The following is a 17384-nucleotide window of genomic DNA, read 5'->3' on the forward strand; positions in this document are numbered from 1 at the left end:
AAGGAGCATCATGCTAATGAAGTGGCTGATATTGATACTTATAATTACTAATTATTATTTTATCTGATTTCCACCACTCATAAAATAATTATATTTGCTGAGTTGGTGAAATTAAACCCATAATAAGCAGGAGGTGGTTTTAATCATTTTATACTATCATTATTAAAAATATGATTTTATAAAAAGTTCCCGTTGTGGACGGTGTCGCTCTAAACGGGATTAACGGAGAGACGAGAGGACGGGGGTGCTGGTTTCCTGCGGGCAGCGGCTGGAGATGCAAACGTTTCCCCCCAAACATACAGGCAGCGTGAATACAATATTCATTTTGCTGCAGGAGAACAATTCATGCATAACAATGAGATTTGCTAATGAAATCAGCCATCAACCTGCAATACATACATATTAAAGCAGGCCCTCGCTGTCAGGCGTGCTCTGCATCGTTTGTTCATCCCCGCGGTTTCTTTTTTTCTTCTCCTCTCCTCCTCATCATTCCTCCCCTCCTCCTCCCCTCCACGACCTTTCCATCCCGCGTTTCTCCTTGACTTGGAGTAGATTTATTAGCGAGAAATGATCGCACATTATTCACTAAACACCATCTAGCTGCATCAGGTGAGCACGGGGCGTGCACACACACACACACACACACACACACTCACCCTGAACTGTACACTTGTAACCACACAAATAAAAACATAATCTTTAATAAATTAGCTCTTTTCCACGCTCTCTCTTTACACACACACCTGAGAGAGGGCGTGGTCATCATCTTCCTGGTTGTGATTAATAAAAAGGGTGGCAGTCAGTCAGACAGCAGCGAGATTGAGCCATTTTCACCTTGACGTCACCTCTGCTGAAGGTGTAGATGTGGACGTGGATGCGCTCGCTCCATCTCACACCCTCCCTGCCTCGCTTCTTCCCTGCTCCTCCTCTCTCTAGGTGCTCCTCTGCTGCACAGCACAGCACATCCTGTCATTACTGAAGCCATTTTAGCCACGCACCCACACAAGCAGCCTCTCAGGGGCACACACACACACACAAAGTAGGGAAACAGAGATGAACAGAAGCCCTCTCTCTCACACACACACACACACAGATGCAGAGACACACACACATACACACACGTGAAAGGATTCGCACAAACAAGGACACACAGTCAGGAGATTAGATTTACACACAGACACACTCCCACCCACACCAGTGTTGTGTGCGACACAAACAGATAGATTAGATTCACACACAGGTGTGTACACGCACGCACGCACACACACACACACACACTCAAGGGAGCCTCAGAGGGATTCGCGCAGCCTGCGAGCAGCGCAGGCAGCCGGAGGGGAGGGTTTGAAATGAGAGCCGACGTTTTAAAGTGGAAGCAGAATTTTACCTGTGATTACTGTAGCTGCGGGGCACAGCACTCCACTAAAACACACACACACACACACACACACACACACACACAACATTCCTCTCACACACACAGAACCTTCCACAACACACAGATACATTCTCTCTACCAGAAAACACTTCTTCTCTCACAGACGCACCGTGACCCCATACTCCCACATCTACAACACACACAGCTGACCTCTGACCTCTGAACCCCGAGGTGCAGCCTTCTCTGCTGTTAGGAAAATGGCCTCTGTCTTTCTGCTGGAGGAAATGGTAATGGCCTCCCTGAGGCACACACAGAAGATCAGTGCTCCCCATAAACTGGGCAGGACAACGGTGAGCACCAAACTACAACTCCCACAATGCCCTGATTAAAACACACGTAAACAAAGCCTGCCACGGTAGGGGGTGTGCGTTCGTGTATTTATACGTCCTCATGTCAATTTTACTGGCACTTACACATACAGACGATAAACACACATAAACAAGGATCATCATCAAAGTGTGTTGTTGGGTGGAGAGTAGACATGTCATGCTGAGATGAGTGTGTGTGTGTGTGTGTGTGTGTGATAAATGGAGGCTACACCAGGACCTACTTAACCCTGTTTCTGAGCAACAGCTTTTAGCCCCCACCCCTCCCAGCAGAGCCCTCTCCCTCTGTCCCTGAACAACTAATCCTGACCAACACACGCACACACACACACACACACACACACACAGTGTGCAGGCAGCTATGCATGTCTGTGTGTGTGCGTTAGAAGAGCAGAGCGTGGGCCACTGATTCATGGCCACTGCTCCAGTAAAGCACAGCAGCTCCTCACTGCATCTGCCCTTCAGTACGGACATAAATAACCTGCTGCTGCTGCTCCACACACCACACACACAGACAACAGAGATACCTGAGAGAGGGAGAGAAAGAACAAAAGGAGAAAGAAGGAGAGGTGATATTAAAGTGACACCCACACACATCTTCACTCTCTGCATGATCTGTGGTGTAAATGTCATCATGTACACAGTTTATCCTCCGCACCCAAGAGAGGATGGAGTGTCACTGAGTGAGGGAGAGACCGATCAGCAAAAAACAACTGATTAGTACAGTCTCAACATGAAAAAACTGGTTTACTGTGGCACTTGTAAAATTGGTAACCCTACTACTTCTAGCAGGGTGCTAGTAGCCTAGTGGGTAACACACTCGCCTATGAACCAGAAGACCCAGGTTCAAACCCCACTTACTACCATTGTGTCCCTGAGCAAGACACGTAACTCTGAGTGTCTCCAGGGGGGGACTGTCCCTGTAACTACTGGTTGTAAGTCACTCTGGATAAGGGCGTCTGGTAAACGCTGTAAATGTAATTATTTTTTGTTATAGTTTTGTGGTTTACAACGACTAGTTCGGTAACGCCGGTTTTCAGTGACGTTAGTTAAGATGCTAGTTCGTAGCGCCGGTTTACAGTAACGTTAGTTAAGACCCTAGTTCGGTAACGCCGGATTACAGCAACGTTAATTAAGACGCTAGTTCGGTAACGCCGGTTTACAGTAACATTAGTTAAGACCCTAGTTCGGTAACGCCGGATTACAGCGACGTTAATTAAGATGCTAGTTCGTTAAAGCCGGTTTACAGTGACGTTAGTTAAGACGATAGTTCGTAGCGCCGGTTTACAGTGACGTTAGTTAAGACGATAGTTCGTAGCGCCGGTTTACAGTGACGTTAGTTAAGACGATAGTTCGTAGCGCCGGTTTACAGTGACATTAGTTAAGACCCTAGTTCGGTAACGCCGGATTACAGCGACGTTAATTAAGACGCTAGTTCGGTAACGCCGGTTTACAGTGACGTTAGTTAAGACACTAGTTTGGTAATGCTGGATTACAGCGACGTTAATTAAGATGCTAGTTCGTTAACGCCGGTTTACAGTGACTTTAGTTAAGACGATAGTTCGTAGCGCTGGTTTACAGTGACGTTAGTTAAGACGCTAGTTCGGTAACGCCGGATTACAGCAACGTTAATTAAGATGCTAGTTCGTTAACGCCGGTTTACAGTGACATTAGTTAAGATGCTAGTTCGGTACAAGGTTATTATAGTTAACGAAAACGAATGATAAAACTAAAACTAGAATTGAAAAAGCATTTTCGTTAACTGAAATAAAGAGTTAAAAAAAAAACGAAAACTAACTGAAACTGTTTTGTGTGTATACAAAACGAACTTAAACGAACTAATATTATAGCAAAAAAGTCTTTGTAATAAGCCTTTTCGTCTTTGTAATAAGCCTTTTGGGTTGAATTAAAATCTATTTACTTCACGCTGCCAGTTTTAAGCCAGGTTTTTGACCAGTATGGTAACACGTGGTCTGTGACGCCGCCGGCTAGCGTGATGGCTGCAGCGAAAGTTGGAAGAAAGCGGAAGAAAGTCCTATTTGGGATTTCTTTGATTATGACAGTGGCAAAAATAAAAGTAAGTGCCTTGTTGTAGAAGCAGGTGATACAATATGTGGAATACTTCTCAAGGGGAAAAAACCCACGAATCTGAAAGTCCATTTGAAAAGCTCACACAAAAAGGCGAACCAAGAGTACCTGAACAAGCTAGCCTCTCGCCCACCCTCCCCCGAAAGAGAAGCGGTAGCCAGGCCAGGTAACATGGGAAAGGAACGTGGTACTACAGCATCCATAATGGACCAAGTAGCTGCTGGCTAGTAAATACGCAGGAACACCACAAATGAGAAGAAGCGTTGGTAAATATGTTTATTAAGACTGGAATGTCTACACAACTGTGTGACTCGATTACCTTCAAAAAGTTCACCACTTCACTCGAACCAAAATTAAAAACACCCGGAGCTGCAAGAGTCAATAACCTTATCGGAGCTAAGATGGATAAGGCTATTCTGGTGATTTTGATTCATGCACCTGACAAATATCCTAATTTACAAAAAAAAAAAAAAAACTAAAACTAGCACTGTAACTAATAAAAACTAAACTAAGCAATTTCAAAATATCAAAACTAATAAAAACTAGTAAATCTGCCTCTAAAAACTAATTAAAACTAACTGAATTTGAAAAAAAAAAATCTAAACGAAATAAAAACAAACTAATGAAAAATCCAAAACTATTATAACTGTGGTTCGGTAGCGCTGGTTTACAACAGTGTTAGTTAAGACGCTAGTTCGGTAACGCCGGTTTACAGCGACGTTAGTTAAGACGATAGTTCGTAGCGCCGGTTTACAGCGACGTTATTTAAGATGCTAGTTCGGTAACGCCGGTTAACAGCGACGTTAGGTAAGACGATAGTTCGTAGCACCGGTTTACAGTGACGTTAGTTAAGACGCTAGTTAGGTAACGCCGGATTACAGCGACATTCGTTAAGACGCTAGTTCGGTAGGGCCGGTTTACAGCGACGTTAGTTAAGACGATAGTTCGGTAACGGCAGTTTACAGCGCCCTTAATTAAGATGCTAGTTCGGTAGCGCTGGTTTACAACAGCGTTAGTTAAGCCGCTAGTTCGGTAATGATGGTTTACAGCGACGTTAGTTAAGACGCTAGATCGGTAGCGCTGGTCTACAGTGACGTTAGTTAAGCCACTAGTTCGGTAATGATGGATTACAGCAATGTTAGTTAAGACGCTAGTTTGGTAGGGCTGGTTTACAACAGCGTTAGTTAAGACACTAGTTCGGTAATGATGGATTACAGTGACGTTAGTTAAGACGCTAATAATCTAGTTCATTAGATAAATCACTAGTAGCAGGACTGAACATCAGTAGATGGGAGATGGGTCTCCACAGGGTAGCTGGACTGACGCAACACAATCTGAGCCGCACCGACAACCGCCTGCTGATCCTGACCTTCGAGACATGTGTGTGTGTGTGTGTCTCCCTCCCTCACCCTAGTGCGATGGTGCATTTGTCATTAAAAGACACGGCACTCTAAGCAGATGGAGGCTGCATAAGCACTCTTGCTTCCCTTTGGCTCAAAGCTTGGCTGAGGAACAGAAATATCCTGCATTTAGCAACACACACAAACACACACACAGTTCAAAGCACTGATCTTTTTTCAAATGGGTTCCACTCCAAACCCCGAAACAATGTGCAACATAGTTCTCTAATGAGAACACACACCTGGGGATAATGAACCCCCTGAAAAAGATTCTTTACACATGGAGCGTTCTGCTTGTTTTCCTGTGCATCACCAGTCTCCTCTTCATTCAATCTTTTCTATCCTTCTCATGTCGGCACCGGAGCGGTAATATTTACTACACACAGAGGCTCGGTTGCAGCAATCTGTCAGAGCGTGCAAACACACACACACACACACACACACACACTGTTAACTGCTGGAGGACATAAATATTTAAGAAAAGAAGAAACGTGAAGAAATGGCAAGGTCTGTGTATGTGTGGATGGGGGCGGCTTAATGGCACCTCTCTGGCTCTGTGGCGCCCACACTCCCTCTCTCTCTCTCTCTCTCTCTGCCATTCTCCAGCTCAGCTGCTGATGTAATGACACTCGCCGTGCTGGACAACCCTGAGAGGCGTCCATTACCCATCACACACACACACTTTACTAACGAATAACGAATAATTGTGAGCAAGATAACATAAAATCTAATTAATAAATAATGCATGTACGAACAAATTGGCGGGGCACTATTTAAGCACATGAAAAACACGGCATGAAAAGGACTGTCACGGGTGGCACTTTGTCATTTTAAAATGCTGACATCAGAAACCACAACTGCCAGCGTCTCAAGCAAAGCACCATTACAGCAATTACAACTCTGAAGTTATCGCCTGCGGCTACGCAAGTGAGGTGTGGACAGGACGGCGCTTATATTAACCGTTCCACTTCCTAAATTTCCAGCTCCTTTCAGACGTTCCCCCGCGTGGAACACGGATGGCGAGGCTCTGATGTCTGACTTGCGGTTAATTCTGTTCTTCTCCACTTTTTACCAGGCCGTTCTTCCGGTCCTTCACTGCTCTCTATAGCAAACACAAACTCTGGGAATTCCCTCTGGGAATTTGAGCAGCTCGTTGCTTTTTCCTTCTTCCCACCCTGCATGAGGAATCATCTCAAAAGCAGCTCAGGCTCTGGTTCTGTATTCTGCATCATTCCGACATGCAGAGAGCAGAATGAACGGATAAATTCATTTAAAATACTCACAATTTAACACTGAGAACAATACATTCTCCCACAGTCCCCAAACATGATGTCCACAGATGATTCGGTCGCATGAAGTAGAAACTTGTTACAACACAGGATCGTAACTTCCTGTTCACTCATGATCCCACATCAGAACACTGGAATTAAAGCACCTGATAACCTGCATGTTGGTGTTGGTAGTGGGCGTGGTCACGTTGACTGGAATTAAAGTGCCTGATAACCTGCATGTTGATGTTGGTAGTGGGCGTGGTCACGTTCACTAGGAATTAAAGCGCCTGATAACCTGCATGTTGGTGTTGGTAGTGGGCGTGGTCACGTTCACTAGGAATTAAAGCGCCTGATAACCTGCATGTTGGTGTCGGTAGAGGGTGTGGTCACGTTCACTAGGAATTAAAGCGCCTGATAACCTGCATGTTGGTGTTGGTAGTGGGCGTGGTCACGTTCACTAGGAATTAAAGCGCCTGATAACCTGCATGTTGGTGTTGGTAGTGGGCGTGGTCACGTTCACTAGGAATTAAAGCGCCTGATAACCTGCATGTTGGTGTTGGTAGTGGGCGTGGTCACGTTCACTAGGAATTAAAGCGCCTGATAACCTGCATGTTGGTGTCGGTAGAGGGTGTGGTCACGTTCACTAGGAATTAAAGCGCCTGATAACCTGCATGTTGGTGTTGGTAGTGGGCGTGGTCACAAACTGATTTTACTCTGATTTAACAAACTGGTGGGGGTGGCCAATCAGATTTCAAAGGTGGCCGATGCTGCACCCTGCCACGCCTGTGGACATGTATTGACAGGGTGTATGGTGTGAAAGCTGGCTATCATGCTTACAGGCTCCTCCCCTTTTAAACTGTTTATATAAATGTCAAAAACAGGCATGATGAGGAGGAGTGCGGCCTATATTGACTGTCATTTTTACATCCAATCACCGAGCAACTGCAATGTTTCTCACGTTTGGAAGCCATGACGGTCGGTGGAGATCATGTTTTAGGGGAGGGGTGGGAAAAGCACGAGAAACGGGAGATAACCTTTCCCCTTATGACGTCATAAGGGGACAAATTCCAGATCCGTCCCTCTGAGCTGCCGCTCTCTGAACGGTGAAGCAGAACGACCAAAACACTCTTTACACCGACCGCCATTTCTAGCCACCGCAGGACCATAGACAGGCTGGGGAACTTAATGTAAACTTAAGGCTGGTAGTAGCCTAGCGGGTAACACACTCGCCTGTGAACCAGAAGACTCAGGTTCAAACCCCACTTACTACCATCGTGTCCCTGAGCAAGACACTTAACCCTGAGTGTCTCCAGAAGGGGACTGTCCCTGTAACTACTGACTGTAGGTCACTCTGGATAAGGACGTCTGGTAAATGCTGTAAATGTAAATCATCTGACAAAGTCCCATTTTCATGTAATGGAACCTTTAAAGTTCATCTTCTTCAACAAAAAGTTCATACAGAGTTCCTATCTATTAATTCCTGGGAATGTACGAATCTGGTGCTACAGCGGATTATTCGTTTATTTCGTGAAATACGAGCTGATGCTTCCATGGTGGCGCCTCCTTCCTGTCCTCCTACAGGGACTCGGTGTAAGTGGAACGTTTTAAGGGACCCGGGCGTGCAGACAGGGAATCTAAACCTGCCTGAATCGCACTGAGACGCAGATCGCGGAGACAAACCCAATTAGCCCCGAGCCCTGCACCTCCAAGCGGCACGGAGACGCTCATTTGTCTGTTACGCGGTGCTCTAATACGCTCCCTTTTTTAACATTACAGGAGCATTAATTGCCAAATTAAGGATTTACGGAAATGCGAACAGGGAAAAAGAATCTGAATTGTGTGTCATGCAAACGATGTCACTTCCAAAAGAACTTGTTAGGTTTAATTGGGAAGATCTCACACCGTACGTGTGAAATTGAATTAGGTTTAAATCAACAGTCTGCTGTTTTCAGTTACAGCTCCCAATTACGCAAAACAAAAACACACACACACACACACACACACACACACACACACTCTGCAGGAACCATGACAAACAATTACAAAAACTGGTCTCGCAACAACGGCACGGCACAAAGACATCTCACGCCGGCCAATGGTGGCAAGCAGGGACAGGTGAGGCGGTCGCTGCGGCAACAGAATACTCACCGCGTGGGAGTGGCCTCAGCTCTGTGACATCACCGCGCCGACACCTGTGGGGAGGACAGCAGGGGGAGGAGTTTAATCGCTCAGGTAAAACGATCCGACACTCGCTGAGCAAACACACACACGCAGATTCCACGTCTCTCCTTTCCTGCTAAACCTGTCGGAATGAAAGGCGGACGGTGAGGCTCAGGGTGTGTGGGGCGCTTTTCCAGACACGCATCCCGCGAACCAGCCATTTCCACTTTTCCCATGGCCTCTGCCACGTAACACCGCAATAAAACCCAGATACTTTACCCGTACAAACACACGCACAGCTACAGAGGACCCGACAGGGACCACCTAAACATCTCCATCTGGGCCTGGACGAGGGCAGGACGGGGGCGGGGCTGGCGGCCATTACAGGCCTGCGTTATCGTGGTGTGCGGTGGCCGAGCGGATGTGGAGATAATAAGTGTCCAGAAAGCAGGCGGCCTGGTGGATTCCTCTGGAAGGAAGCCGCAGACATTTTTCTGAGGCAAGTCCCGACAATTTATCTCCCCGAGAATCAACGATGACACACAGGAAACGACGAGGCACCGTCCACCCGTCCTTCTCCGTCTTTTACTCGAGTCGGAGAGAACGCTCATTCCATTCAGTAAACACGCATCTGCTTTAGGTAACATGCCTGCGAGCGAGAGAAGGGGACGCAGACGTCCACTTCCCCCATGATGGACTCCATCCAATTAACAACATCTGACAGGAGGAGGAGGCGGTTCCTCTTCCTCCTCTCCAGGCTCATCAGTCACTCGCCTAGTAACAGAGTAACGAGGGAACGCAGGAAGGTTTAAAATGAACACCGTATAGAGGAGGAGGAGGGCAGGAACAGAGGGACGGAGACGAAGTCAGGCGCTAAAAACTGATCCGAGATCAGCTCGGCAGATCAAAGCCCTGGCGCAGGGGCGGATATCACGATAATCAAACAGGCCTCGAGATTCCAGCGCGTGAAGGTCAACCCTGCAGCCGACACAGCTGTCTCTCACGCTCACACACACACCCCGCCCAATACACAGCATCATTCACCATCACCGACTCACACACACAGACATTCCAGGCCATCATATACAGCCACGCGGGGCGGAGCCTCTGACTGCCCCGCCCCCACGCTTAAATTAGCCCGCTATGTTTAGATTAAATCAAATTAAATGTATTAAATCATTACTTTAGCTATTAGACTTTTTACAAACTAGCATGTGAGTGTGTGCGTGGTGTGTATGTGCGTGGTGTGTGTGTGTGTGTGTGTGTGTGGTGTGTGTGTCTCACTTGGTCTCAACACAAGACACTCAATACAAAGATAATCACACAGTCACTCACACACAGGAGGACAGGGGCTCTTCCCTCGCTTCAGGGCACAGTCTTCTCTCCTGACACACTCACACGCACACACACACACACACACACACACACACACCACCACACACACACACTCACACACACTCCCAGCACAGAGCTGTCTCAGGTTACAGCTGACGCTCACAGGGCTCCATTTAAACAACAGACAATAAGAAGCACAGACGCTGCCAGTCACAGTCGTCTCTGAACGGGGCGAGAGAGGGAGAGACCGAGGCAGAGAGGGGCAAGAGAGAGAGAGAGAGAGAGGGTGGGGGTAGAGACCGTTGGTGCTTCTCCTTTTCTGCTCCTCACGCTTGTTTACTCATCATGCATCACCCCGTGATGAACACGCGTGGATAACGGCCATTTTTCACAACTTCACCTTCTACTCGCGTCTCCATTAAAAGCCCACGACTCTGATTTCCAGATCCGGCGGGCATCTGCTGGATCAGTCCTGCCCGCTCCCGACACACACACCTCCACGCTGGCCGGATTACCGGATTAAATCCGCCCTCCCAATCCGGGGATCCTTTTTTTAAACCACGCAGCTAAAACGAGCTCGTTCGCACGGGCCATAATCCAATAGAGATTTGTTTACTGTGCGTGTGTGCGCGTGTTTACACCAGCGGGGTTACGTCTCCAGTACGATATTTGAACATTTTATCTCCTCCCACTCATAACCTGAAGGAATCCAGAGAAACCATGCAAACACAAACCGGGGTTCAAATATCTGGGTCCCTACAGGAACTGGGCTATTTAAAGTGAAGCCAATACGGTGTATGTGTGAGTGTGTGTGTGTGTGTGTGTGAGTGTGTCGGTCTGTATAAACACACGGCACATCCTGAACACACTATAACACCATTTATCAGACGATGAAATATTTAAAAATGTCTTCTCCTCCGCCGGAGGGAGGATCAATACAGAAATGGAAGCTGTGCAGGGTCTCAGAGAGGAAGCAGAGAGTGTGTGTGTGTGTGTGTGTGTGTGTGTGTGTGTGTTTTCCACGCGCGGCTCCTCCCACTTCCAGCTGTCTCTCCTCTCTGAACGCTCACCAGATCGTCATTCCTCGGACCCATCAGCCCAATAACTTCGACCCCGAGCGAGAAAGAACAACAACGTCCCTCGCAGGGAAGAGTCCCTCCGAGGGACGTCCATCGGCAGAACACAAGCAACGTTCCACTCAGACTTCCATCCTCAACATCAGCAGCTGACCATCCAGGAAACCAGCCTGGACAACAAACACACACACCACAAAACCCCAGCACCTTATTACAGCGGCGTCGGGTGGGCGGAGTCAGCGGGGTCTGACCTTTTCACCTTGCCCACAACCAAACCAGCAGCCGCCTCTCAGTCCACGAGTTTCATCGGGGAAATTCTCACATCCGATGAACAGGAGCCCTGGGGAGACGTGGAGGTGAACGCTGGGGGGCGGGGTCGCCGTGACCCGCCTCTCACCGCGCACCTTCCATGTTCACCAGGTCCAGACTGGAGACACACCGCAAAAAGGGCGCAAAACTGGACCACAAGCAGAAGAAAAAGGCGAGAGGAGCGAGACGTCGCGGCGCGCTGGAAAAGTGCGGCTACGATTCTCCCACAAGACACTGGACTTTCATCTCCGCAGACTGGTTCTGATAGCAGGTGGGCGGAGCTGGTCTAGTCGTATATACGAGATGTTCCTGTTTAAAAAGACAGACGCTGAGATCCGATGTTGCGTCACATGATCACCTGTTAAACCCACACACAATAACCCAACACTTTCACCTTTCACCTTCTTCACACTGACCAGCCTTTATATCGTCTCCTTTTACAGAAACAGGAAGGAGAGGAGGAACTAACTACCCACACAGCCCCGGAAAACTAACTTTTACCAACCAGCCTGTAGGTATGGCTGACAGCTCATTCTATCTCATCCATCTCTTCCGCTTCTCCTCCATTTCCCCCATAAAGTAATCACAGCCGCTACCAGAGCGGCTTTAATTCAACTGGTCACCAGGACGGGCCTAAATTCACCGACCAGAACGTCTTATAACGCGACAAGCACCCTGCAGTGGCCCGTACTTATCCGAAACTGGCGTCCCGACACCGGTGTTCCGGTCCTCCAGCGATTACTCGACTGGGAGGAGCAGGAGATTAAACCCGTCCCAGGATTCACCAGGACGGGCCTAAAATCACTGACCAGAATGTCTTATAACACGACAAACACCCTGCAGTGGCCCGTACTTATCCCAGCAAGTGGTGTCCCGACACCGGCGTTCCACTTCTCCAGCGATTACTCGACTGGGAGGAGCAGGAGATTAAACCCGTCCCAGGATTCACCAGGACGGGCCTAAAATCACCGACCAGAATGTCTTATAACACTACAAACACCCTGCAGTGGCCCGTACTTATCCCAGCAAGTGGCGTCCCGACACTGACGTTACGGTCCTCCAGCGATTATTCGACTGGGAGGAGCAGGAGATTAAACCCGTCCCAGGATTCACCAGGACAGGCCTAAAATCACCGACCAGAATGTCTTATAACACGACAAACACCCTGCAGTGGCCCGTACTTATCCCAGCAAGTGGTGTCCCGACACCGGCGTTCCACTTCTCCAGCGATTACTCGACTGGGAGGAGCAGGAGATTAAACCTGGCTTCTGTCTGTGTTAAACCAGTCCCAGGATTCACCAGGACGGGCCTAAAATCACCGACCAGAATGTCTTATAACGCGACAAACACCCTGCAGTGGCCCGTACTTATCCCAGCAAGTGGTGTCCCGACACCGGCGTTCCAGTTCTCCAGCGATTACTCGACTGGGAGGAGCAGGAGATTAAACCTGGCTTCTGTCTGTCTTAAACCTGTCCTAGGCTTCCCCAGCACGGATCTCCCTCTGCTCCCCAACTCTTCCAGCCTAATTTGTCCTAATCAGCTTTACCCGCCTGCACCCGCTTTCTGCAACTTTGCACAAACCGGCACCTCAATCTGTTCCTTTGTGCCGCCGTGTTTTTTTTCTTCCTTTCTCGCGGTAGGAGAACAACATCCTGCTCTGACAGGACACAGAGCAGCGGCTCGAACCCTCAGCTGGCACGGAAACAGACATCCGTGGCCTGACAGAGAACTCCGCACGCTCACTTCAAACCCGGAGCTGCAGACAAGCCCCGACACATTCGCCCTCTCTCATCGCACAAGAAAAGCAGGCCGACAAAGGCCACGGTACCGGCGGGCACACCGGCCCGTCTCCATTCACGGCGCCACCAAACCGAGCAGCTGTCAGAGTGGGCGGAGGCGTCCCCAGAAGATGTTCTTCTAAACATCTGCTCCCGTGCTCTCCAGGCTCCACATCCACACAAAGGAGAGACGAGGCGGACGACATTTGCATCTCCATCAGCGCCATTCTGCTAGAACAACAGCCGCCGTCACGCCCTGACACTTGGAAATGAGATTCCAACTTACGGCGCGATGGTGGAGCGGATTTCCAGCCTGAAGGAGAGAGAAGGAGCTGCATCACAGACAGACGGAGGGACTCGAGTCACAGGGGCCCCGGGCCCCCAAGGGCCCCAACATTTTTACTCGTTTACAGTTCAAGGATTCATTCAACAAGTGCAGGAACCCTGAACCCCGAACCCGGGTCGGCAGGAGGTGCAGCGTGTTGAAAAAGGGGCTCTGACGACGCGTTATAAGGCGCTCCCGACGCGTCGTTCACCGAATAAAACGGAACGTTTCGGCCCAAAAAAAAGAGAAACTTCCCCCATGACGTCACCGCCTCCGCTCCCGACGATTCCGAACTTTGTGTTCGAAACGCGTTACTTCCCGTGACGGGCGGCGAGTTGAGCCAAGATGGCGAGCGGCCGGCGGTAAAAATGGAGGATCTGGCGAAATAAACACACAAAGGGGGGTTCCATTCATCTTGTCCGCTTTCAGGAAGCGGGATCCGGGGAGAAAGGCGCAGAAAGTCCGCGGCGCCGCGCCGCTCCGTCCGGAGCTGGAGACGCGCTGCGAATTAATAATAATAATACCGATAATACAATTAGAAAGGTCGCTAATAAACAGGACGCGCTGGGTCGGAGTTTTACCCGCTTTTACTCGCTTCTTTCCGCGCTTGTTTGTTCCCAAGTTCGGAGGTTCGGCGGAGAGAAAAGAACCGAATCGCGGGTCAGGGCGACTCACCGCAGTTCGTGTTCCGTCGCTCGAAGTTGTCCGTGGCCGCCCGGAGGATGAAGAAGCGAAGAAGAAGAAGAAGAAGAAGAAGAAGGGATCGGGCAGTAATCGAGTCTCGGTGTGAGCGGCTCTCCGTGTCCGTGTGTGTGTGTGTGTGTGTGCGGGCGTGTGTGTGTGTGTGTGTGTGTGTGTGTGTATCTCTGTGTGTGTGTGTGTTAGGAGCCGCAGATTGAAGGAGTCTCTCTCTCTCTCTTCCCTGCGTTTTATTCCGCTTCACTTCAAGGAACTGGCGTGACGTCACACTGCGAGCGAAACTTAGAAAATAATGATAATTATTAGAAGGAAATGTTAGAATCTTCCTGGCTGTTTATGTCAAACCCCCGAATGATTAGATGACATAAAAAAGTGACCCGTGGGCACAGTGCACGTTATCGGTTATTAAATATGTGTAAAGTGATTATTAAGAGATTAGCAGTACAAACAGTCGCACTGGCTCCGCCATCCCAGAAAACTGCACAATAATGACAACAACCGTAATAAATGGGGATAAAACCAACACTAATCCACTACCGAGGTCAGGCGGCGAGATCGGACCTTGTTCCTGCCCCTGGGCCTTTTACAACCTAATAGTAGTAAAATTTAATCCATTTGCATAATCTGAGAGTGTGATGAGCAGCCCCACACACACACACACACACACACACACACACACACACACACACCAGGAGAAACAGTTACTCTCGACTCGCAGGGCAGCCAGGCCGGGCCATCTGTGCCTAATTGTGAGCTTCTTTCTTTTTTCTGAGCGCCGCACACAATCAGCAACAGGCTGAGGAGGGGGGCCTGACCCAGACTGGGCCGAGACAGGGACGAGAGGGACGAGAGGGGGTCAGATTATTTCATTCAGCAGGAAAACAACAACAGAGGGGGATGGGAAGGTGGCGGGGGCGCTGCCACTCCCCATTACAGAATAAAGAGGGGTAAAGCAGAGTAAAGCAGAATAAAAGACAGTAAAACAGAGTAAAGCAGAATAAAGGAGAGTAAAGGGAATTAAAACAGAGTAAAGGGAATTAAAACAGAGTAAAAGAGAGTAAAGCAGAATAAAGGAGAGTAAAGGGAATTAAAACAGAGTAAAGGAGAGTAAAAGCAGAATAAAGGAGAGAAAAGCAGAATAAAGGAGAGTAAAGGGAATTAAAACAGAGTAAAGGAGAATAAAGCAGAATAAAGGAGAGTAAAGCAAAGTAAAGGGAGTTAAAAAGAGTAACAGAGAATAAAGCAGAGTAAAAAAGAATAAAGCAGAGTAAAGGTGAGTAAAGCAGAGTTTCTTTAGTATTAATACTACCATATACACAGTATACAGCGCATCGAAATGCTGTTTAACCCCAAGCCCCCCATGTTGCATTTATTAGAACACCACAATATATCCACAAGAATAGAATAATGGAAGTAAAAAAGCAGCAGAATGCAGGAGATTTCACAACCACTAATGTTAATAATTAATAATCTAACAATTAATGATCTAATGTCATTCAACTTTATTCATTTCATGTCTTTTAAAACAGGATTGGGAAAACGAGGTGAATTGTAATTGCAGTTAAAAACGAGGTTCTGCCTTGTTTTATTTGTATGGTTATTGATTTTCTTTGTCCTTTTCTTCCTTCTGTTACCTGTGGAGATGGGAGCTGAGACCATGATGAGACACGCGCATGCATGTCTCTCTCTCTCTGTGTGTGTGTGTGTGTTTGGGCCACTCAAAGATAAGTACATCCCCGTATGAGTGTGTGTGTGTAGGACAGAGACACTACTGCGGAGTGGGAGAGACAGAAAGAGTCACGGGGGATTTTTAATGGTGCTGGAGCTTCTTCATTAGGGCCGGTGGTGGGGGGTCGGGGTTTGGAAGCCCACCCCTCCTGCACGCACCCCGAATGTCAGCCATGCCTCGGTCGTTTGTAACATAATAAGTGCACGCACAATGAGTGCAGCGCACGCCTGCCGAGGGGACGGGTCTCCGCTATAATGAGCCGCCGAAAGACCACGTCTCTCAGGAATCAACGTGGCCATTTGGACTAAATCATTTTTTTTCTGCCGGTTCTGGTCACGGACAGGGAGGAGTTATTGATCCCACCGTATTCAGGGGAATACCGATTTTAATCATCCCCAACACCAGTCTCCATAATTCCATTCGAACCTCCAACCAAAGCGACTTTGTCACACACGTTACTGGCCTGGAGGATTTTTTTGCATGTGTGTGTATTTTGTTCTTTATCTTAATTGAATTTAGCCTCCACTCTTGTTCCAAATCTTACAAAAAGCACCCTGTAAAGGAGTTAATTACTGTAACCGGTGCAGCGGATTTACCGCCGCGGCTCCACACTGTTTGTTCTTCTGTCAGCGTCGCTATTTGCATCCATAAATAAAAAATGGCCTTTAAATGTTTACATAATTTATACCGGCATGAATTGTTAATTATAACCCGGTAGAAGCTGTGGATTATTCTGAAAACGGCGCCGTGGTGGAACGGTTATATAAATACACCATGGCTGGGCACAATGAGGGATTGGTTGACCCTTGAACCCGGCAGGGTTCTGTCCAGGGTAGGAACAGGTAGAGCGGACCTTCTGGAAGATCAGGGCCAATCTTCACGTTGGATATATTAATATGGGGACAAATGACACGCTGATGGAAATAATGGAACGATGGATGGAGTAACGACAGGCGGAAGTTGGACGAGTGGGCGTTTCTTTATTTCTTTATTCTTTAAAAGCTTCGCAGCTATTAACGCTTCTTCACCGGGCTTTAACCGAGGCCCTGGCCCTGCCTCCCAAATATACTCATCATAAAGCCGCATGCCAGGCTACCTGCTCATTAAGAATGCGCCGGAATTCTCCGTCACTATTCATCTTCCCTAATGACCCGCTGTAATAATACGGATGCGACGTCTCACACACTTATTAGACGACAACAATTGCAGCTAAAATAACAGGAATATTTTCACCAAGATAAATGGTCATTATGGAAGTTGGTTAAATGGATATAAAACGTCTCAGACGATCCGCTTGGAAATTTCTACACCAGCTGTCACTCCTCGTCAGAGCTCATTAATGCGAAGCGTTGTCTGGAGTAATTAGTCATTTCAGGTCACTGCTGTAGGCAGCCTGCTGCCCGCGCCTCCATGTTGTCTCCGCTAAAATAGGGCATCACAGCCATGATCACAA

General features: G+C 48.1%; 1 long non-coding RNA gene across 2 annotated transcripts; it reads right to left on the reverse strand.

Annotated features, from left to right (window-relative positions):
• Positions 1-457: 457 nt before the first annotated feature.
• On the reverse strand, positions 458-14435 carry LOC114790091 (uncharacterized). 2 transcript variants are annotated; one of them, XR_003749762.1, is made up of 3 exons: positions 14179-14435; positions 8669-8712; positions 458-947 (listed from the first exon to the last, which is right to left on the reverse strand). It is a non-coding gene; the product is annotated as an uncharacterized LOC114790091 (long non-coding RNA). The 2 variants fall into 2 exon arrangements; XR_003749763.1 differs by lacking the exon at positions 458-947 and adding an exon at positions 2087-2288.
• Positions 14436-17384: the final 2949 nt, after the last annotated feature.

This window comes from Denticeps clupeoides, chromosome 5, assembly GCF_900700375.1.
Source record: "Denticeps clupeoides chromosome 5, fDenClu1.1, whole genome shotgun sequence".
Lineage (NCBI taxonomy): Eukaryota > Metazoa > Chordata > Actinopteri > Clupeiformes > Denticipitidae > Denticeps > Denticeps clupeoides.